The sequence below is a fragment of the Lolium perenne genome, chromosome 3 (genome assembly GCF_019359855.2).
Source record: "Lolium perenne isolate Kyuss_39 chromosome 3, Kyuss_2.0, whole genome shotgun sequence".
In the NCBI taxonomy this organism is placed as follows: domain Eukaryota; kingdom Viridiplantae; phylum Streptophyta; class Magnoliopsida; order Poales; family Poaceae; genus Lolium; species Lolium perenne.
Window position 1 is genome coordinate 29,620,249 of NC_067246.2, and position 23,567 is coordinate 29,643,815.

Sequence of the window (23,567 nt, forward strand, 5' to 3'; positions counted from 1 at the left end):
GTGATATGACCTCCGCCCCAGATCAGTCGCACCATCTGCGTGTCTGGGTAATTGTTCTTACCTACCAAGAATTTCTTGTAGCTATCTGACATAGGCATCCCCAATGGGCCTGCCAAAGATGGTATCCGGGGTTTACTGAAGGCCCACAACCCGAAGGATAAGAAGAATTCGGAAGCCCAACTTGCTAGTTAAGGAAAGCTAGAGTTGTATTAGGAGAGAACACTTGTAATATTACGGGAGGAGTTTGAAACCTTCCCGGACTCTGTAACTTGTACATCACGAATCCCTCGGCTCCACCTCCTATATAAGGGGGAGTCGAGGGACAAAGAAAGTATATTAGATTTTTCGCCGTTCCTTGTTTTTCCGAGTCGTTCTGAAAATCTTCGTCATCATGCATACATCATATACATGGTTTTGACAAAATAAAAGTTATTTATAAATAAACCCTGTTTCACTATTTTCTTCTCGTATGGTTCTATAAGAGCCCTCTTTAAATCTTTGCTTATTTAACAAAACCTCTAGTTCTTATTTGTATTTAAAACCCCAAAGAAAAATAAATATTTTTAAGCCTTGCAAAATTGTTTAACAATAAAAACAAAGCCTTTCAAATCTTTTCCAAAATTCCTCCTTTCATCCTCTTCTTTCTTTTTGCACAAGTTTTCAGCAAGAAACAGAAAAGATGGAAGAAGCTTATTCTGAAGAAGAGGAAAGAAGTCACGGCAGCAATACAATCAGACAGAGTCAACCACACACCAGCTTCCATCTTGTCTTTTTCGTGGGCACAGCAGGAGAGGAGCGTGATCATCCTCGCCGCTCGACCAGCCTCCTCTCAACCACTCCCTGTCTCTTCTTGTTTTTCCCATCTCCAGAGAACCCTAGTTTGCTTCCTCCCTTGCGCCGCCGTTTCCCTTCTGTCTGTTCTCCACGCAAACAGCAGACAAAGAACACACTTCAGATAGTTTGGAAGATTCAGAGAACGGAGATCCTCGCCGGAGAAAATCGACGACAACGTCAGCGTTTTCTTCTCCGACCCCAGAAGAAAATTGGGGTTTCCATCGCCACCGTGTTCCCCCATTGTTTTTGAGCGGGGATTCGTGTTCCTGGTAAGCAGGCGCACCTCCTAGACCTCCGTCCCCTCTCGTTTTCGCTTGCTGCTGCTCTGCCACCGGTGAACCTTCTTCTCCTCCGCAGATCGTCATCGCCGGCGCCGCTATGGTGGTTCCCGAGCCCAGCTAAGGCCTCCCTTCGGTTCGCCTCGTCAACGCACATCTCCTGGCGCAAGGAATTGGAAGGACGTGCTCCAGATCGACGTCGCCGTCCTCGACTTGCCGCAGTCACCGTCGCGTCTCCTTCCTCCTCTTCATCGAATCCGTCTTCCCCGAGCTCCACCGCTTCGCCAGCTTCCTCCTGGTGAGCATCCGCTTCTTCTCTTCCTTTCCCCATCTGTTCCGCCCCGCAGCGCGTCGGCCCGTTTCTGCTCGTTGGTTCTCCGCCATGGTCGACAGGAGAGCATGTTTTCTGAGCTGTTGTCGCAACCTCTTGTCCCTGTGCTCGCGCGCGTCTTCACGCTGCACACCGCGTCCGCGACATCCTGTACCGCACGCTCGCTTGCACGCGCAGCTTCCTGCCACTCCCGCAAAGCACACACCGCGCCTTTGCTTCTGATCATAGTCACCGTCAGTTTCGTCAGTTCTCAGGTCGACATGCTTCAGACTGGGATCTTTTACCTCGCGTCCACTCCTTATCACGTTTCGAAGGTAGCCCAACTGGAGGTACTCGTTGCTGGCTCAGTCGGTTGTGCGTTTGATCCACATCCAGTAAACCACCATCCAATTCCCGGGGAAATCAGCGTCCAATCTTTTTCTCTGTATGTTGCTTCACTTCAGTAGACACATGCAGTTCAGGTTCAGAGATCATGCACGAGGCCAGGTGAAAAACATTCCACACCATACTTTTGCTATCCGATCTTGGTCAGTTGGTCTGTTCCCTTGGTCGGATCAAATCCTGGATGTCTTTGGTTCAACACAATATCAATCTTTTTGTCCTCCGGTTTGCTTTAAAATTCTGGTAATTCAAATCTATTTTAAATGTGTATTACAAACCAGTAGCAGGTATTTGAACTATTTTAAACGTTATCCTGTTACAGTTATTGTTGAACAGATAATTTTGACAACGAAATAAAATAGGTTTTATAATCAAAATTTTGCATAAATCAATATCTTTCAAACCGTAAATCAAAATAAAAAATGTTATATATGAATATTGATCATAAAAATATGAGGAACATGAACATGCCATCCATTCATCTGTTTGCATCTCGCATCATGTCGTGACGTGATAGTTCGTGCATACCACCTAACTTATATGCGGAGTATTTCGGACACCGATTAGGGTTTCCCCCGCTCCGCTTAATTTTGAAGTAGCGCACCCCTGCCATGTTGTACCATGCTAATCAACACTTAAATTTGTCGGTAGAAAATGCAACTCCAACCTAATTTGTGTGTCGGGATTCCGGTTCCGCTTAACTGGATAGGTTGCATCGCATCATCGTTGCCATGTCATGCATGCCTGCATCTTGCTCATGCCGGTTCTTTATCCGTAGTAGTAAGACTTGCATACGTTGTGTGTGTGTTCCAGCATTTGCTTCTTCCCGGATAGGATCACGAAGTGGTGATGTGAGATACGACGAGTTCTCCGACAAGTTCTTCTGCAACTTTTCACAGGCGAGCCCACCCCTTCACCTATTTTACTTTTACATGCTCTTTTGATCTATTGCTATCCTTATGTTGCGATTCTGTTGTGTCACGTGCCCTATCCACCTGTTACCTATATGTCCGAGATACACCTCCTCGCCCTACCTATTGTTTGTTGTTTGCCAGCTTTGCGAGTCGTAGGCGAGTTTAGGGTTTTTGGTTGATATCTCGAAATGTTCGGGATATCTTGTTGGGATGATGACACATGTACTACCTTTTCAAAATGATGATGATAACTTTTGCTACAACTTGAAATTGCTAAGGGATATAATATGCAGAGGCATCTGTGAGCCCCTTTGCGAAAGCATCGGAATTTTGACTTGCTAATGTCCCCTAGGACCCGAGTTCTTGTTATGTGTTTCTAAGACTGAGCGCGCTAATCACTCGTGGGAGGTTTTATCGGGACCCCCCATCACCCATTACCATTTCTCAAGTCTGTTGAAAAGGGGGTCACAACCTTGGTTTTATTTGCCTATGCCATGTATGCCATGCTTTACTTACTGTTGCCTTCGGGTATTTATTACTGTTGCCTTCGGGTGTTTATATTCTGTATTGTACCTTGCGGGACGTTTAGCGAAGCGTGTGGTTCGCACGCCTAGCCATCGGCGCAAACCTCTGAGTCCGTCTTGGAGTACGGCCGAACTTCGATACGGGTAGCTTAGGCGGGTGGCCCCCCTAGACTTACTTGTTGATTTGGGAACGGTCTTGTTGTGAGACTCCGCGCTTGTCTACGCGGGTTCGAGCATGCGTGTATGGTAACATTGGTGCACCCCTGCAGGGTTAAATCTTATCGATAAGCCGTGTCCGCGGTTATGGACGACTTGGCGCTGTTTAACTCGATCATAGAACAACTTACACCTAAAGTTGTCGCTAATAACTTGCTAATTACTTGCTTAGTAAGTTAGCCCTATTATAATGGAATGGATATAAAATTTGGCAACTGTGTGAGTGCCTTGTTAGTACCTCTTGGCTAAGGGGGATCGCAATGGCAGGGTTTGTTTGCAGAGTATAGAACTGCTAGAATATGCGCTCTCTCACCTTCTCTATTAGATGGATGTTGTAGCGTGTCTCTATTGGATAGTGCTTTGCTGCCGCTAAACTCCACCATATAGCCGGGCGAAGTTTACACCGCCCACCAGCAAGCATAGCTGGTCTTGTCTCGCAAGTACGTGCCAACGGTACTTACCCTCGTTTTTCTTCCTCTTTTTCCGGAACCCGCTTTTCGACAAACAGGTACAAGATGACGACGTTAGCAAGGTTACCCTTCCGGCTTGGCCTGGGCAGGGTTATGGACGCCACTGGTTATCTTCAGGACTCTTAGTCCAATTTGTATCTTGTCCGTACTCGGACGCATTCGATCTTCTGTATGATTTGGATCTTTGTATTGTATATTTGTATCTTGACTCGTTGGAGTCGTTGTTGTAATATATGTATCTTGTGGGCTCTATTGTAATCCTGTTGTAATGTTACCGTTCGTGTTAATTCCTCTGGCATCACGTGTGTGATTCGTCGCGCACGTCGTGTTGGAGGGCGTCTCTGAGTCGATATCGTGCGGATTTCGGCGGGATCGCTGGAATCCTCATGGTACCGGTTCCGGGGCGTCACAAAAAACCTGCATCACTAGAGGAACTGAGGGCGTGTCGACAAAAGCCAGACGAATCAATGAGAAAGTACATCCAAAGGTGGAATATCATTAAGAATTCGGCAGAGAATATATCTGACGAGAGAGCGATAGATGCGTTTGTCGCAGGAATCAAGCGGGGAGATTTTGTCGAGGACTTGGGAAGAACTAACCCAAAGACAGTATCCGCATTGATGGAGATAGCAAACAGATGGGCAGATGGAGAAGATGCTGTTCACAACAAACGACATAGGTCACCAGAGGAGGACCGCGGTCGAAATTATCAAAATAGGCGACGATATCCTCGGCAGTACTCGAGCTATGATGCTCCTGGACAAATTTCGGCTGGCTTTCGAGCAAGCGCTGGAGGAAATAATAGAGATGACTATCAAAGGAGCAACGAGCAACGAGGCGACAATAGAGATGACTCCCGAAACAACAGGCAAAATAATGGACCAAGGTTCCAGAGACCTTTCGTGTCCCCCGGGGAGATGATGAACGGGCCGTGTCAGATGCATTTCTATCTCGACAACAACGGAAAGAGACAGTCAGGACACTTGCAAAAGGATTGCCGAAATTTTCAGGCAATGTTAAGGTGGGCAGGTCACGCCAATGCCCAGGCAACAAATAGAAACCCTCAAGGGCCCAGGAGTGAGATCCACTTGCCACCTCCTCCCGCAATTACGGACAAAAATCGACACCAGCTCAGAATAGCGGCAGCACCTACACCTCCACCTTATGTTGATCCCAATTCCAACGGAGCGGTCTCGATGATTCAGAAAGGCAGGCCATCCAATAGAGCTCAGAAAGTAATCTCGCGACAGGTGTTCATGGCAGAGAAGATGCCTCCACCAACGGTTGAATACCTCAATTGGTCAGGGCAAGACATTGGCTTCACAATAGCGGATCATCCACAGCAAGTTCCCCGACCAGGGCAGTCAGCACTTATCTTACCAGCAGTAATTGCAGGATTCGACGTATCTCGTGTATTCATAGATGGAGGCAGCAGTTTAAACCTTATGTACGCAGATACACTAAAGAAGATGAACATATCTCTAGCAAATCTGAAACCAACCGACACACGTTTCCATGGCATCACGCCAGAGAAACCGAGTTATCCGTTGGGGAAGATAAATCTCGACGTTCAGTTCGGGACCCGAGAGAATTACAGAATAGAAAGGCTGGAGTTTGAAGTCGTGGATTTCCCGTCGCAGTATCACGCTTTGTTGGGACGGCCAGCATATGCCAGGTTTATGGCGGTACCACATTATACATACTTGCTATGGAGGATGCTAGGACCTAAGGAACCAATTACAGTTAAAGGAAGCTTCGCGTTAGCCGATAAATGTGACAAGGATTTTCATCGACTGTCAGAAACCTTCGGGATGCAAGCAGAGTACATGGCGTCAAGGCTCACGACTGATTATGATGTGCTGCCAGATGTAGGAAGGCCTAACAAAGAATCAACCTTTAATACTGAGAAAAATTCTAAGGAGGTGCAGATTCACCCGACAGATCCAAAGAAGATGACGTCCATTGCGACAGACATGGACCTCGCATAGGAAAGCGCGCTCGTCGAGTTCCTCCGTGAGCACTGGAAAATCTTCGCATGGTGTCCAGCTGACATGCCAGGAGTACCCAGGGAACTTGCCGAGCACCACCTAAACTTGGATCCATTAGCGAGACCAATAAAACAACATTTGCGGCGTTTTTCGGAGCCAAACCGCAAAGCTATGCTATCAGAGATTGATCGACTAAGAGAAGCTGGTTTCATCAAAGAGCTGCATACAGACGCCACCTGGGTCGCAAACCCAGTGTTGGTTCCGAAGAAAAACACTAAAGTCCTTCGCATGTGTGTCGACTTTACGTGTCTCAACAAACATTGTCCAAAGGATCACTTTCCCCTCCCGAGGATCGATCAAATTATCGACTCCACGGCAGGATGTGAACGTCTTTCCTTCCTGGACGCATATTCTGGTTATAACCAAATCAGATTGAAAGAAGAAGACGATGTCAAAACAGCGTTCATCACTCCTTATGGCGTGTTTTGCTATAGAACAATGCCTTTTGGTCTGAAAAACGCGGGAGCAACATATCAGAGGATGATGCAGAAGTACCTAGCAACACAGATTGGCAAAAACGTACAAGTATACATTGATGATGTCGTCATAACGTCAAAAAAGGGGGCAACGCTAATCGAGGACCTGAAGGAAACTTTCGATAATCTCAACAAGTTTTGCCTCAAACTGAACCCAACGAAATGTTCTTTCGGCGTCCCTGCAGGAGAATTTCTTGCGTTCCTAGTCTCAGCAAGAGGGATTGAAGCTAATCCCGAAAAAATCCAAGCTATCGTAACAATGAGGAAGCCAACAAAGTTGAAAGAAATACAGCAGCTAACTGGGCGAGTCGCAGCTTTAAGCAGATTCGTCGCCAGGCTAGGAGAAAAGGCGTTACCGTTTTACGCTTTAATCAAGCAAGGAGAGAAATTCCAGTGGAACGAAGAGGCAGATAGAGCCTTCGAGGATCAAAAACGCACAATTTCGACACCACCAATCTTGGTGGCGCCGAAAGTGAAGGAACCCTTCCTGTTATACATTGCAGCCACACCTCAGGTGGTCAGCACGGCGCTAGTCGTCGGAAGAGAAGAAGAAGGAAAACTCCATGGAGTGCAAAGGCCGGTATATTTCATTAGTGAAGTTTTATCGCCTTCAAAACAGCGGTACCCGCAGTACCAGAAGCTAGCATATGGAGTGTTCACAATAGCAAGAAAATTGCGTCACTATTTTTCGGCACACCCGATAATAGTGGTCAATGAAGCACCTCTATCAAATATACTGAACAATCCAGAAGCTACAGGTCGTGTCTCCCTTTGGGGAATAGAACTTTCTCCTCGGGACATCACGTATGAAAAAAGAAAAGCAATAAAGTCGCAAATTCTGCCAGATTTCATCGCAGAGTGGATGGAGCTGCAAAATACAGGCCCCCAGATTTATCGAGAACTTGGACTATGAACTTTGACGGGTCCAAAAGGGTAGAAGGAGCTGGTGCAGGCGTGATACTTATAACACCTGAAGGCGACAAACTGAAGTATGTCCTACGGATGACGTTCCCAAACGCATCTAACAACGAAGCAGAATATGAAGCCCTCATACACGGGATGAAGATGGCGAAGGCTTGTGGTGCAACCCGATTAAAAATCTTTGGCGACTCACAATTGGTGGCTCAACAAGTCATGAACCAATGTGATGCAGTCAATGATAGCATGGTGGCATACAAAGAAGTGTACAAAGAGCTCGAGAAGTTATTTGACGGATGCGCAGTAAATCACATCAGCAGGCTGAGCAATGATGAAGCCGATGTTCTCGCAAACATCGGGTCGCAGTGCCTCGCAATTCCGCCAGGTGTGTTTTGGGAAGAGATAACCGAGAGATCCACCAAACCAAAGAAGACGCAGAAGAAGGAGAAGGAGGAGAAACCTTCGACGACTCCCAAAGAAGCACCAGAAGAAGAAGAGGACCAAGAGCTGGTGATGATGGTGCAGGTCCCATGGATGCAAGCATACATATCATATATCTTAAGAAAAGAAATACCCGACGACCCAGTTGAAGCAAGGCGAGTTATTCGACGATCAAAAGCCTTTACAGCGGTCAAAGGGGAGTTGTACAAGCACAATATTTCGGGCGTGCTACAACGGTGCGTTACACCCGAAGAAGGAAGAATAATCTTAAAGGATGTACACGAGGGAATATGCGGTCATCACGTGAGCAGTCGAGCCATTGCGGCCAAGGTTTTTCGGGCTGGATTTTACTGGTTGACGGCAATCGAGGACGCGAAGGAAATAGTACGAACCTGCGATGCATGCCAGAGATTCGCTGCAAAACCCCACTCTCCAGCAGCAGAGCTGATGCCAATACCATTGTCTTGGCCCTTTGCCCAATGGGGTCTCGATATGGTGGCCAGGAGGATACGAGTATATGCTTGTCGCTGTCGACAAATTCACCAAGTGGATAGAAGCGAAGACAATAAATTCACCAGATGCAGCATCACCAATAAAATTCGTGAAGAGCATTGTTTTTCGGTTCGGGGTACCTCATAGCATCGTCACGGACAATGGCAGTAACTTCACATCCAAGGAATTCAAGGCATACTGCGCAGAAGTGGGCATTAAATTGCACTTCACGTCAGTTGGGCACCCAAAAACCAATGGTCAAGTTGAGAAAGCCAATGGTATCATCTGCAACGGCATCAAGAAGTGTTTGTTGGGACCACTGGAAAAGGCTCGGCATACTTGGCCAGAAGAGTTGCCAAGTGTTTTATGGAGTATTCGAACAACGCCAAATACAGCGACACAGGAAACTCCGTTCTTTCTGGTCCATGGAGCTGATGCAGTACTACCGATCGAAATAGAGCATGGTTCCCCAAGAGTCACAGAATATGATGAAGAAACTTCCAGAAGAGCGTTAGATGACGATGTAGATGCACTTGATGAAGCTCGAGATGAAGTACTATCACGTGTCACCAAGTACCAGCAAGACTTGAAAAACTACCACAGTCGACGATTGCGGCCAAGGTCTTTTCAGGTCGGAGATTTAGTTCTGCGGCTCAATCAACAGAGTACTGGAAAACTCGAGTCGCCATGGTTGGGCCCTTACATCGTCACAGAAGTAATCAAAGGAGGAGCATACAGGATCAAGGACAAGAAGACAGGGGTTCCCGAGAAAAACCCCTGGAACGTGGCGCAACTCAGGCGGTTCTACGCTTAGAGTCGAAATATAGTCCTCCTTTGTAAAAATACAATGTACTGAAACGCCCGCGAGTTTTCGGACGCACTCTTTTCCTTTTCAGGGCACCGAGTGGGGCTGGAAAGGTTTTTAATGAGGCGGGCTCGCGGTGCTGCAATATAGTAAAAGATATTGGTGATATACATCTTTTCTCATCGACAGGCTCGGGGGCTCATAACCCATGACATCAAAAAATATATATATATACTCTCGCAAAATAGTAAATTCATCGAGACACAAAAAATAGTATAAGCTCCGGCCAAAGGCTCGGGGGCTTCGCAATATAGATTACACTTCACAATATAGACAACTTCATTATCACGAAGATTTCAACAAAAATACAGACATGTTTTCTTGCAATATAGTACAAATCAGTTAATGCCTAATATACTATCTATGGATAGACCTTTGTTATGTGCAGCAGTTGTCGTATGTTCAGCATAGCTCCCTTTGACAAAGAATTCAGAGTCCATCCGAAGAAGTTCGTCCATCATTTCTTCGGCGATAGGAGTTACAATGTCATTGATTTTGTCAATGTTACTTTTTCGCTTCGACTGTTTGGCCAGGCACTTGGAGACAATCGTCGTCAGGTCTAATTTTCGATAGCAGATCTGTATCATAATCATGGCGAATCTTGCTCCAGCAGACAACTGAGCTCGCACAAAGTTATGAATACGAGGAGCATCCCGAAATTTTTCCATCAGACCAAGAAGAGTGTCGGGTGTCTCGTTCCGAGGAAACATTGTCTTGTAAACAAGGGACAAGGGTCTGGTGCAGAAGTCAAGGAATTCACGAACCTAACAGACGCGATCTTGAAACCTGACAATCTGTCGGGTACGTTCTGGAGTGGCCCAGAACAAAGAACCATGATCAAGGGAGAGGTTGACCTAGAGATTTGTCCTTGCATCTACCCTTTCGTCTTCAGCAGCAGCGTCGAGAAAAGAACCTATTTGGTGACAGTACAAGAATATCAAAAAAGGAAACAACAGGGAAAAAGAAGAAGCTTTGGTTTGCAAAAGCATACCTGACATATCATATCTACACTGGCTTCATTCATTAACTCGAGCATTAAATTCTCTCGAGTGGTCGCTTTCTCAGCTTCAGACACGGCGGCTTCCTTGGCAGCTATGGCTTCTTGAGATTGCTGCAGTGCAACCTTCTCTTTTTCGGCTGCCTTTCGAGATTGCTCCATCATCACAAGTGTTTGTTTCTTTGTATACTGAAGCTGCTGACGAAGTTCTTCCAAGTCATGTGCTAAATCTTTACTCGAGGAATCTCCATCAAATTCATTTTCGATAAGTATTTTATTCGAGTGAGAGGAAGCAGGAAAAATATCGGAAGGACGCGAACTTGAAGCACGGTTATCAAATGTCAACTGAAACAGAAAGTTCGACATCAATCATCAAGCAAAATAGAATTCCATTGATTTTCAGAATATTTACAAGATATTACAATGGAGGTCGCCTTAACAAACTAGTGAGGTAAGTTTCGCTAAAGCTACTTTGGCGACAGCATTAAAAGGACAAAGAAAAAGAAAGACAAGGTGGTCTACTTGACCTCCGGCTTGGACGCGCTTGGAGCAGGAGTTGGTTTCACACCAAGGAAAGCAAGGATTGGCTTTGAGGGAGGCTTGGCAGCTCTAATTAGAGATTACCATTTCTTCGTCTCCATCTCCCATATGCCGCCAACCTTGGTCCAGTCGACGCTTTGTTGGCTATCAGCAATCAGCGCGATGGTGCCCTCAACGCCAATTTTCAGGCCCTCTTGGCGAAGTTTGAGCCCAAGATCTTCCGGCACGATGAAGCTTTTGGCAAGAGCAACAAAAGTGTTGGGCTCCTCTTTCTTCGGGAAGAAGTAGGGGAACAGCTTCGACAGACCTGCCTCAGCGCCAGCAAGGCCTTCGCGTGCCTCATCCCCATGGATTTCAAGAAGGGTAAGCGCGTCGAGAAGCTCGTCGCCTTTAGGACCATCCACTTCGTATTCTTGATGAGTTCTCCCTGAAAACAAGCAAAGGGAAGCTCGTCAGTAAGAATGCTCGAAAAAACGTGAAGTAACCCGAAGAAATGCACAAGGATGCGAGCACTTACTAACAAAACGTGGACTCTGCGACTGCAAGCGACTGAGGATACTTTCTTCTCGAGCAGCTTGCTCAGTTATTTTGTCGCTCAAAGCAGTTTCTGCGTCGTGAAGCCTCTTCCGAAAACCTTCAACACCAGCAGCATCTGCCTTGGCCTTTTCAGCATCTGCCTTGGCCTTCTTAGCATCTGCTTCAGCCTTCTTACGAGCCTTTTCACTTTGCTCCAGTTTTTGAGCAAGTGCATCAGCACGCTTGTTGGCTTCCGCAAGATTTTCTGCCAAAATAGTCAAAACCAGTCAAAATCACGACAAGAAAGGAGTAAACAGTCATGGGCCAGGAGAAGCAGCAAAATATTACCTTCAGCTTCGTTAGCATGATCACGGTACCCGATGAATTGGGCACCGAAGCGGATGAATTCCTTAATCAAAGGCTGACGAAGAAAGATAGAGAAAAGAAAGCGTCAACATAAAAAAACTCGACAGCACAAAGCAAAAAAGAAGCAAACAACGAAAAAAGTCGATAGCATCGGAAAATACTTAGCACAAAAAAGAGAAGGGACTTACATCATCCAAAAGAGGAGTCGCGGAGCCACCCAATTGTAAGGCAGGCTCCGTGATTGATTCAACCCTTGCCCTTTTTGGCGAAGGGACACGGGGGCTTGCAGGAGGAATAGGCTGTTCGGTGTTTTGTTGAGGAGGCAAAGATTCTTCTCCTTCAACTTGCACTTCAGAAACAACTAAAGTACGCGACGTACTCGTTCGAGCAGTCGCGTCAATAGCTTGCGCTTCTTCCTCGTCACCACTGCTGTAAAATGGCGACAGTATAAGAAGCAAGATAGATCAAAAAACGTCAAGAGCAAAACAGTAAGAAGCAAGGGGTAACTTACGAGCTGACGAGGGCATCATCGTATGGATTGAAAGCTGCCTTCCTATCTGAAGGACCAGCTTCTTCGGCTTTGGAGGTGCCGGAATCTTTGACTTCATCCCTCTTCCTCTTGTTCCTTGGAGAAACAGCAGGCGGAAGGGAGTGTGTCGAGGCAGTGGCCTCAGACTCAGCGTCTTTTTCAGAAGAAGCCGCGGATTTATGAGAACCCGCGACTTCACTTTCAGGGCGCGAGGTACCTTGGTTGTCATCATCGACAACGGTATGGTCTTCAACTTCTCCACCCTCAGGAAGAGGAGGAAGAGAAGTGAGAACGGGGTGGTTCTGAAAAAAAGGAAAGAGTGTCGATAAAAAAAGAAGTTATGCAAAAAATCTAGCAAGACAGTAGTCGATAAAATGTAAAACTCGAGGAGACAATATAGCAACTAAGAAGAAAAATTACCTCGGGAAGGGGATTGGCGCCACTATATGGCGTAATGCGGCAAGAGGATGGAATTGGATCTTTCTTGTTGAGCGATGAGATTTTGCGGATAAGCTTTTCAAAATCCTTCAAAGGAAGGTCTTTTGAGAGCCTGTCGACATCTTCTTCACCAGCATACTTCCAGAGGGGATTTTTGCGAGCCTGGAGAGGCTGCACTCTAATCCTAAGGAAATAGGCAGTAATCTCAATACCCAAAAGTTCCTTGCCGCGGGTGTTCTGTAGCTCGTGGATACGAGTCATCAGCGCTTCTGTCGCCAACTTCTCAGCTTCGGTAGCTTCAGCATCCCAGGAACGGCGGCGCAGGATTTTGGCTTCTCCGTCAAAAGGGGCGATGTTGTCCTCCACTGGATTGGAGCTTTCTTCATGGATATACAGCCACTTCTTTCGCCAACCTTGGACAGAGTCGGGGAATTTGACGTCAAAATATTCGACGTCAGAACGAACACAGATAACAACGCCGCCAATGTTGTAGGCGACGTTGTGGGAGCCATTACGGCGGAGGCAGAAGATACGCTTCCACAGAGCCCAGTTAGGTTGGACCCCGAGGAAACACTCACACAATGTGATAAAGATCGACATGTGGAGGATAGAATTGGGCGTCAACTGATGCAGTTGAAGCCCATAAACAAACAGAAGACCCCTAAGAAACTCGTGGATTGGGGGAGAAAGACCTCGGATGAGGTGGTCAACAAAACTGACCCGATACTCGATTGGGGGCTTTGGATAGCTCTCCTCCTTGGGGAAGCGGAGCGAGTTCTCCTTCTTGCTGAACCCCATCTTCTTCAGCAGGTTGATGTCTTGGGCAGAGATCTTGGATCTTTCCCACTCGGCGCTTCCCAGATCCGCCGTCGCCATCTTCGACTCCGGGGTACTGTGCCTAGTCAAACGGATGCGAGGCGGCATCAATGAGCTTGGCGGCGAAGGGTGTGAGTGTGGTTGAGCGCTTGAAGCACTGGGAGCAATGGAGGATTTTGCAGAGGAGAAGCAGAGGTGCGGCGCGTGCGAAAGGACTAGAGGAGGAAGATGATACCTTTATATAGAGGTGCGGTGAATCGACGCGCCGTTGGATTGAGAGATTGCGGAACAGATGGTGTACACGTGGACAAGGGGTAAAAAGTAATTTCATACAGACGAGAAAGCACAGGAGCTACAGTACGTGCGCCAGAAAAAGCGGAGGACGTGTGTCCCCCACTTGCACAACGTGTCAATACGATGCGTAATTTGGGCCCGCAAGGCAGCGGGAGAGAACTTCTCGCGTTTTCCAGGAACATCGGTAATATTTGCTCATAGCCTCGGGGGCTACTCCCATCGGGAGCGCTGTTCGCGCACCCGAGAGATTTGAAAACTTCGAGAGAGAAGAAAAATATAGTAACATAAGACGTGGAGCCTACACCCAAGCACAAGTCCTTGGTTGTAGCCTCGGGGGCTACTCCCACCGGGAACGCTGTTCGCGTGCCCGATGAAATTATAAAAAAGAAAGAAAGAAGAACAAGAGAGTATATTTCAAGTTATATAAATAACTCTACATATACTCCCATCGGGAGAGCAATATAAGTCATCCGTTGACTCAATAAAATGTGCTATTCCAACAGCCGAATAAGCACTCGACAATATATTCTCAGAACGCCAAAGTTGCGAACAATTTCTGAATGCTGCAAAACCTTGCGAAGGTAAGACCCCAGATCCGTTATGTGTGGCGTGGCGCCGTCTCTGACGTCGGTTTGCTACTTTTTTCCGTATCAACAGATACGAAGAAAAATCCTAACGGACGCGTTAGGTACCCGATAAATATGACTGGGACTCGACAGAATGGTAAGACTTTAAGCGGCACCTGTCGAAGTTTACACCAGTATCCCGAGATCATGTCCAGGGACGTGATCTTGAAGTAGGTTTTTGCGAATTGCCACTAGAGCAGTTAACTAGTATCTGATCCGTCAGATGAACTAGCCCCAACTACCATTATCCCTGTACAATATAGAAATTCGTATGCAAAGATATGTGGTGAAGTTCAGAGTTATCGAGTAAATATAAAAGTCGAGATTTTCCCTGACTCTACGATTCAAGCAAAATCTCGGGGGCTACTAACATAGGCATCCCCAATGGGCCTGCCAAAGATGGTACCCGGGGTTTACTGAAGGCCCACGACCCGAAGGATAAAAAGAATTCGGAAGCCCAACTTGCTAGTTAAGGAAAGCTAGAGTTGTATTAGGAGAGAACACTTGTAATATTACGGGAGGAGTTTGAAACCTTCCCGGACTCTGTAACTTGTACATCACGAATCCCTCGGCTCCACCTCCTATATAAGGGGGAGTCGAGGGACAAAGAAAGTATCGATTCATTGTCTCACAAACCCTAGTTTTCATATCGTCGAGTACTTTTCGGCTGAAACCTTCGAGATCTACTTGCCCTCTACTTCTAACTAAAACCCTAGTCTACAACCTGTAGGCATTGACAAGTTAATCCCTTGTCACTATCTATATATAATAATTGAGGTATTTGATCTGTAATCGTCTCTTTAGCAATCATAATTGAATGGTCACTAAATACGTTTAGTTACTAACATTTTGTAACATCCCAAATTTCAATAAAAAGAGAGAAGAAGAATTCCAGAGATCCAAAATTTAGAACCAACAAAAACTTTTATTTTGCATATAGTGCCATGCATAGGACTTGTGCATTTTGAGTGATATGCCATGATGATTGTTCTTATGCTTATGTTATAAACCCTAAAACCCTAAAGTGATCAAGTGAAGATCACAAACAATATAAATCAAAAAGAGAAAGAAATCAAATAAGAATAAAACCCTAAAACCCTCACATATGGTTTATGCCATTTTTGCAAATCTTTACCCTAGACCATTTTGGTCTTCACCATTAGTTGTAATATGATACTAAACACTTATTACAACTTTTGGAATCAAAGAAACACAAATCAAATCAAATTCAAACTCAAAATGGGATCACATATGATAATGGTCAAATCTGCCATTTATATTCTGGTCCCTACTTTGAGCCTTTGCAATTCAAGTTTTTCAAACTAAACTTTCCCAATTCTTTGCACCTCATCCAAGAGCACATCAAGGTGAACAACTTTGGTAAAGACCACCATGCCAAAATCATCATGGATCAAAAACTATGCTCATGTAAAGTTGAGACTTTTTAATATGAGCAACAATCTCACTTTGTCAAATTTTGCTATTCTTGGATTTTTAAAATTCCACCACCACACATAGTTATCTCTGGTCATTTACAACTTAACCAAACTCACCACTTTCAAATTTTTGAACCTTTTGAACTCAACCAAATTTGGGCAAAATTTGCAATTTGCAAATAGGGATTAAATTCAAACACTATTTCAAATAGTGCTCTAACCAAACCTACTGCCCCACTTCACTCTAACCTGTCCCCTGGTCCTCTCTCTCACTTATGCCTGCATACAAACCCTAGGAGGGCAAGGCATAGCTTGCATGTACAAGCCATGCCGCCCGTGTTCTTCTCCCTCTCTTCTCCTTCCACCCCACCTCTGGCCCTGCTGCCCAAACGCGCCACCGTGCCTCCCTACACATTCCTAGCACCGCCGTTGTCGAGGAGGAAGCTGGCAAGCGCCAGACCAACCCGCGCCCATGGCGGCCAGACATGCCGCGGACGTCGCAGCGCGCACGCCACGGGCACCCACATGCCACCTGCCGCCTCGCCAGCTCGAGCAAGCCCTGGCCCCCATTTATTCACCACGCGCCTCGCCGTGCCACCGCGAGCCCGTAAGACACGCTGGCCAAGCCAACCCGTGCCCGCCGCTGCCGGAGAAGGAGACCCTGTTCCGCCGCAGACGCGCCCGACACGAAAGTAACGCAACCCAACCAGACGCCGCCCGACAGCGCTGTCGCCGCCAAAAGCATCGCCAGGATACGCAGAACAGTTCCGCGCCCTCGCCTAGCTCGCTAGCTCGCCGGAACCGCCGCGCCATGGTCGACTTCTTCACTGCCTCGTAGCACCCTCGCGCCTCTATAAATAGAGAGCTCCCTGGACCAAACCAAGCACACCAGCAACATCCCCACTCTCCCCTCGATCTCCTCGACCACTCCACCTTCTCGATTCACCACCGTAGCTCGCCAATATAGCCGCTGGAGCCCGCCAGTACCTCATCTCGCCGCCGTCGATTGGAGCCGCCCCTGGAGCTGCCGCCGGTACCAGGAGCCTCGCCGTCGACTACACCTTCCTCGCGCACACTGCCAGCCACCGCGGGAGCCCTGGTTAGCCCTCCGACCCCCTACCCTCGCCGCGCCAGTGAGGTTCTCTCACCGGCGACGACGACGACCATCGGCCGTTGGATCATGTTCTAATCCAACGCGCCACGTTTCTCATACCGTTTCGCGCGTTTAAGAGACGCTGACGGGTGGCCCCCACCTCGTCAGACGGCCCACGCGCACTGGATGCGTTGCTGGGCCTAGTTTCTCTGTATTTGAATCGTTTCGGCCCAACTTCGTTTCCCGCCGGCCCTTTTAATTCAAATATGAATTTCCAAATCCATATAAATTTCAATACTGGTCCTGACTTTGAAATTCAATAGAATCTGTTTGGCTTGGCCAAATTTAGCAAATTTGATGTTGTTGGAAAGCCACTGAAAAGATCTACAACTTGCCACTGGTCTCACTGTGAGATCTGTTGTAGAAATAAAGTGAAAAAAGATTAAGTCAAGGACTTTTGCACATTCAATTAAATCTTAAAAATCAACCAAAAATGATATTTAGTTAATTCCAACTCCAATAGCTCACATTTAACTTACACTAATTGTTTCTGCAAAAATATGGTGTGGTCACTTTGAATGATCATGCCCTAGTTTAAATAATGGACTATATGGCTAGTTTACTTAAGTGATATTGTCCAAAACTATTATGCAAATTATATGAAGTGTTTCACTTCATTCAAATCTTGTCCCAAGTACTCTCATATGAAGTTGCACCACTGGTCAAATACTCTCACATGAAATACTTGGAGATTTTAAATCGTAAAAGGCATTATTAAATGGTATGAGGTATTCTACCTCATTTAAATCATTTTCTCAAATAATGATGATGAATGGTTGACTTAGGTCAACATGATTTCATGTATGATTGTTTGAGAAATTAAATCTTAAGAAGATTCAATCAGAGGAAATTATTTCTCAAAAACTAAATGGAAACTATCATTTACATATGTAATGAGAGGAAATTATTTTTCCTAAGAAAAGAAAACCAATGCACCTAATTGTTTTAAGTGTGTGATTAGAATAGTTTGTGTGAATGCATGTGATACTTAGAATAGCTATTGAATCTGTTGAGTGATTATACCTCGTATTCAAATTTAGACGCTAGCACCGGAGAATACCCGGAAGAAGAAGGTTGCTACCAAGAGGAGGAGGAGGAGAACTTTGACCATTACCAAGGCAAGCTAATATTCTTGAAAAGTGCAAAGCCCCTTTGGGGCAAGGCACCATTAGTCTTACCTTTCTTACCACAAGCCTATCCCAAGTTTTTACCCTACAAGTTTTTACTTGTTTATTTAAAGAGTTACTTTTATAGTTAACTTTGGTCAAAGTTAAAGAAGGTTACTAAAGTAGCAAAGTTAGTCTCAAGCTAGCCAAGCAAGATAGCACCCCTCATGATTAGTGCTAGTGCTAAATACTAAAACTTGACTACTCTAGATGGGAACATGTGACTTGAACTGAATTTGAAACCTTGGAATGATGAGTCATTTCCATTGAATGAATTTTGAAGGTGAATATGACTTGGAGAAGATGGTGATTTTTGATAAAACTGATATTGGTTTGAATGCGATACCTTTCCAATATTGAGTACCCCCACAATACCTGATTATGGGTAGGGCTTAACTGGAAATTTATGCATCTTAGTATGGGTTCCCTTTGAACACACATCATAGGGGTTATGCCGAGGCTGCCTCCGTTGTTGAGAAATGATGTGAATTGAGGTGAATTGTACGGCCAAGCCCTGTGCAGTTCCCAGGTTGACAGTTGGTCCTGACTGGGAGGCCAAGCTCATGGGGAGAGGTGCTCATACTAGGGTTTATAAGTGAAAGGTTATGGTTGATGATCCGCGTACTGTGTTACGATGATTCGGGGTAATCCCGATGGATGAAATCAAATGTTGTGGCACAAGTGTGCAACCTCTGCAGAGTGCAAACCTATTCGAATAGCCGTGTCCACGGTTACGGACGGTTGGAAAGGCCATACAGTTTCCGGTGTAAGATTCTTGAAAATGTTGGTGAAATGAATGGTGAATTGGTGACTTGAGTTGAATCACATTAAATGTTGTGGGAATGACACTAATGTTCCCACTTGAGTTAGTTAGCACTTGAATAAGTCTTTTCTCAATTACTTGTGAACTAAAATTGGCTTTATACAAATAAACTAGAGCTTAGCATCCCTTACTAGAATTATTAGCACTTACACTAGTATTAGTTTGAGAGTACTTAAAGTACTCACGGCTTTGTCCCTGGCTATTCAAATGGCCAGAGTATGAAGACGAACAGAACTATCAAGGAGATGACCAGCAGGACGCCTACGACAACTAGGAGTCTTCCGACGTCAAGCGTTGGCCTGTGGACTAGAGAGTCCATTTATCTTTACGCTTCCGCTATGAACTTGTGTTTGTTTGTTGATCAATAGATCAACTATTCGTGTAATATGGATCAGGTGATTCAAGTTGTAAGACAATATGGTTTGTAATGAATGATGACTATGCTACTTAACTATTATGCCTCGCAACAACAATATTCCTGGGATTGCGATGAATGACATAATAGGCATCTGGACTTAAAAACCCGAGTGTTGACAAGTTGGTATCAGAGCCATTGTTTGACCTTAGAAGACCATAGTTAGAATGGACGTTCAGAAAAACTTAACTTTGAAATCAAATGAAGAGAATATTTGTGAAAATTTACTTACACTCTTGTCTTTGAGACTTTTTCAAAATTTGATGAATCATGATCTTTCTTATTTGAATCTACTGAAAATTTTGCCACACTTGTTCACTCTCTAACTTACTCATCCATTTCGCTTTCAGATGGAGCCGAATGAACCCATCAACACCAAGTTCTACCAGCTTGGGAATGGGGGAAGTTTGATCTTCGAGCACGACCTCAACGCCGTCTCGGACTTCCTTGGACGCCCACACCCCGAGTTCCACGGGATTCAGTTGGACGACCAGCCTGGAGGAGAGTTGCAGTGGGTCATCAATGCTGAGTTGAGGGGCAAGATGGAGCCTCCCACCTCGGAGAGGATCCTCTTCTCCTTCCGCGAGAGCAACTGGCTCGACGGACTTGCACGTGGCCTTCAGGAGGCACTTGCGCGTCTCTATGGACAGAACGTGGTGCGCCTCCTCGCTTCCCGCTTCGCGCATCTCGTGAGGCGTGATGCCATGGGAGTGCCCATGGAGCTGCAGCCGCACCCGGAGTTGAGGCACCATGCTGAGCACCTTGACTTCATGCTCTACCAGACTCAGGAGGATCTGGACGCCTCCCGCGTGTACGCGAACCAGACCCACGCTCACATCATCGAGCAGGGTGAGGCGATCAAGCTACTCGCCAACAACCGCAAGACCCTTCACCAGCAGCGTGCCAAGAAGGACACTACGATTGTGCGCCTTCGCGCCAAGATAGCATCTCTTGAGGCCACTGTCAAGGCCCAGGAGGATCAGCTAAGAGAGATGGAGGAAGACGACGGAGGTATCGACCTTCAGGGAGGAGGAGCCTTCCTGAGCGACGATAACGACTTTGAGGAGGACGAGTTCACCGAGAAGGAGGACTACGAGTTCCTAGAGGCAGGACCCGACGACTTCGCCCCGATCGATGTCGAGGATGAGGAGTAGTTGCACTAGATCACTTGTGTAGGTGTGAGTTGTATCCCGCCCGTTGTATCGTAGCATGAGAGAATGGTTCTTAAAACCATGGGAAGTGTTAGTGTGTTAGTTTGTACTATGTGATGTTGAATGAATGAATGAATGTTGTGTTTGTCATGAAAAGTTTTCAAGTTTCAAAGTTTTGAACTTACTCAAAATAAACCATAGAAATTTCCCTCTTATCTCATGATCTTCTCTATGTTCAGATGGCCCCTCCCAATCGCAACAACGATGCCATGATGCAACTGCTGCAAACCCTGATGGCTGACAGGGAGACTAAAAGAGCTGAACGCCAAGCCAACATCGCAGCACTGCAAAACCTTGCCAACCAAGGCCATGGAAATCATGACCACCCCGGATCCAAGCTCAAGAACTTCCAGAACACCAACCCTCCGGTGTTTAGCAAGACTGAAGAACCACTCGACGCCGACGACTGGCTCCAGACTATGGAGAACAACTTGGAAGTAGCCGGAGTGGAAGCCAACGAGATGGTCTTGTTCGCAACCCACTATCTTGCCGGACCAGCCCGAGCCTGGTGGACTAGCACCCGTGCCATGAACGGGGGTCAATTCATGACTTGGGCAGATTTCAAGCTCAAGTTTAGCAAGTACCATGTGCCCCCGGGTCTTATCAAGAAGATGAGGGATGAGTTCCGCGAACTCAAGCAAGGACGCATGACGGTGGTAGAATATCGAGACAGGTTCCTTACACTGTCAAGGTACGCCCCCGACGAGACCGACACCACCGAGAAGAGGCAGGAGAGATTCCTGAACCGACTGCATGATGAGATGCTGACTGTCCTCGTCAACATCCCCTTCGCCGACCTTGAAGCCTTAGTGGACTCCGCCATCCAGATGGAAGGCAAGCTGAACCAAGCCAATGAGAACCGCAAACGCCGTATGATGCACCAGAGTGGGCCTAGCAATGCCCCGAAGTATCGCCCCAGCTCAAGCGGAGGTTTCACTCCGAGAAACAACAACAAGTCCCAGATGCAGACTTCACGCCCCGGTTATCAGAACCGGAGTGGAGGCAACTCCAGGCCAGGAGGCCACAACAACAACAACAACTACAACTACAACAACAACTTCAACCGCGCTCCGCCCAGAGCCCCCAACAACAACAACAGCAACAACAACAACACCGCTCCAAGGACTGTGAGCAACGCCATCCCCGTTGCAACCAAGGACAAGGCCACCATCACTTGTTATGAGTGTGGTGTAGTGGGACACTACTCCAACGAGTGCCCCAAGAGGTTAGCCAAGATTGCAGACAACACCGCTGCACCTGCTCAGCAGCAACGCCGTGTCTCCACCGGCAAAAAGTTCGCCCCCAACAACCCCAATAACCGCAATGGCCGTCTCTTCCACATGAACGCCGAAGAAGCCCGGGAAGCACCAGATGTTGTACTGGGTATGTTTTCTGTCAACTCCATCCCTGCCAGAGTGTTGTTTGATTCCGGAGCATCTCATTCAACCTATCAGTTTGAAGCATGTTATGATAGTTCAAATTCCCGGATCAACCACCAAAGCCAGAAATTTTTGCAAAAATGTACCCATCAGAATCCATGAAGTAGATTTTTATGCCAATCTGATTATTCTGGGAAGCAAAGGTTTGGAAGTCGTACTAGGAATGGACTGGATGTCAAAAGACCATGGACTGATTGACTGTGCCAAGAAAGCCACCACCATGACTAGCAGCACCGGTATCCTAGTAGAACATGTATCTGAAAGACTACCCAGAAAATTCACCTGCAACCAAAGTGTAGCCAAGCCAACTCTGGATCAAATCGGGGTCGTTTGTCGATACCCTGATGTGTTTCCGGATGATCTACCCAGTATGCCCCCGGATCGGGATATCGAGTTCATCATCGAGTTAATCCCCGGAACTGGACCTATAGCACAGAGAGCCTATAGTATGAACCCAACAGAGCTTGTGGAGCTGAAGAAGCAGATCGATGATATGTTAGCCAAAGGTTTGATTCGACCTAGTGCATCCCCATGGAGATCACCTGTTTTGTTTGTGGACAAGAAGGATGGTGCCACTCGTTTATGTACGGACTACCGTAAGCTCAACGATGTCACCGTCAAGAACAAATACCCCCTACCCAAGATAGAAGACCTGTTTGATCAGTTGACCGGAGCCAAGGTATTCTCTAAGATAGATCTTAGGACTGGTTATCATCAGCTGAAGATTCGCGCCACCGATATCCCCAAGACTTCCTTTACCACCAGATATGGGTTGTATGAGAACAACGTCATGTCGTTTGGATTAACCAATGCCCCCGCTTATTTCATGAACCTCATAAATAAGATCTTCATGAACTTTTTGGACAAATTTGTCGTTGTCTTCATCGACGACATTCTCATCTACTCCAAGTCCGAAGAGGAACATGGACAACATTTGGAGACTGTCCTTGAAACCCTTAGACACCACCAGTTGTATGCCAAGTTCAGCAAATGTGAGTTTTGGTTGGAGGAAGTAGGATTCCTGGGACATATCTTGTCTGCAGGAGGAATTGCCGTAGATCCCGCAAGATCAAAACTGTTACAGAATGGCAAGCCCCAACCACCCAAACCGAGGTCCGCGCTTTTCTTGGATTAGCCAGATATTACCGCAGATTTGTAGAAGGCTTTTCGAGCATCGCTCGACCAATGACCAAACTGTTAAAGAAGGACAAGAAGTTCGAGTGGACTGACAAATGTGAAGAGAGTTTCCAACAACTCAAGAGTAGACTGACCTCAGCCCCAATCCTGATAATGCCTGATATCACCAAGCCATTTGACGTCTATTGCGACGCTTCCAAGATTGGTCTTGGATGTGTACTTATGCAAGAAGGCAAAGTGATATCATACCTTTCAAGATAGCTGAAGCAACATGAGCAGAACTATCCAACCCACGACTTAGAGCTTGCAGCCGTTGTCTTAGCCTTGAAAGTTTGGCATCATTACCTCATGGGTAATTGATGCGAAATCTACTCCGACCACAAGAGCCTGAAATATATCTTCACCGAGAAGGAGCTGAATATGAGGCAACGCCGATGGATAGAATTGATCAAGGATTACGACATGGAGATTCACTAC

The 23,567-nt window shown here is 46.4% G+C and overlaps 1 long non-coding RNA gene across 1 annotated transcript; it reads left to right on the forward strand.

Moving 5' to 3' along the window:
• The first annotated feature begins 749 nt into the window (after positions 1 to 749).
• Positions 750 to 4,222, forward strand: LOC127340878 (uncharacterized). The gene is made up of 4 exons (XR_007874983.2): positions 750 to 1,103; positions 1,192 to 1,410; positions 2,638 to 2,723; positions 3,987 to 4,222. It is a non-coding gene; the product is annotated as an uncharacterized lncRNA (long non-coding RNA).
• The last annotated feature ends 19,345 nt before the right edge of the window (positions 4,223 to 23,567 follow it).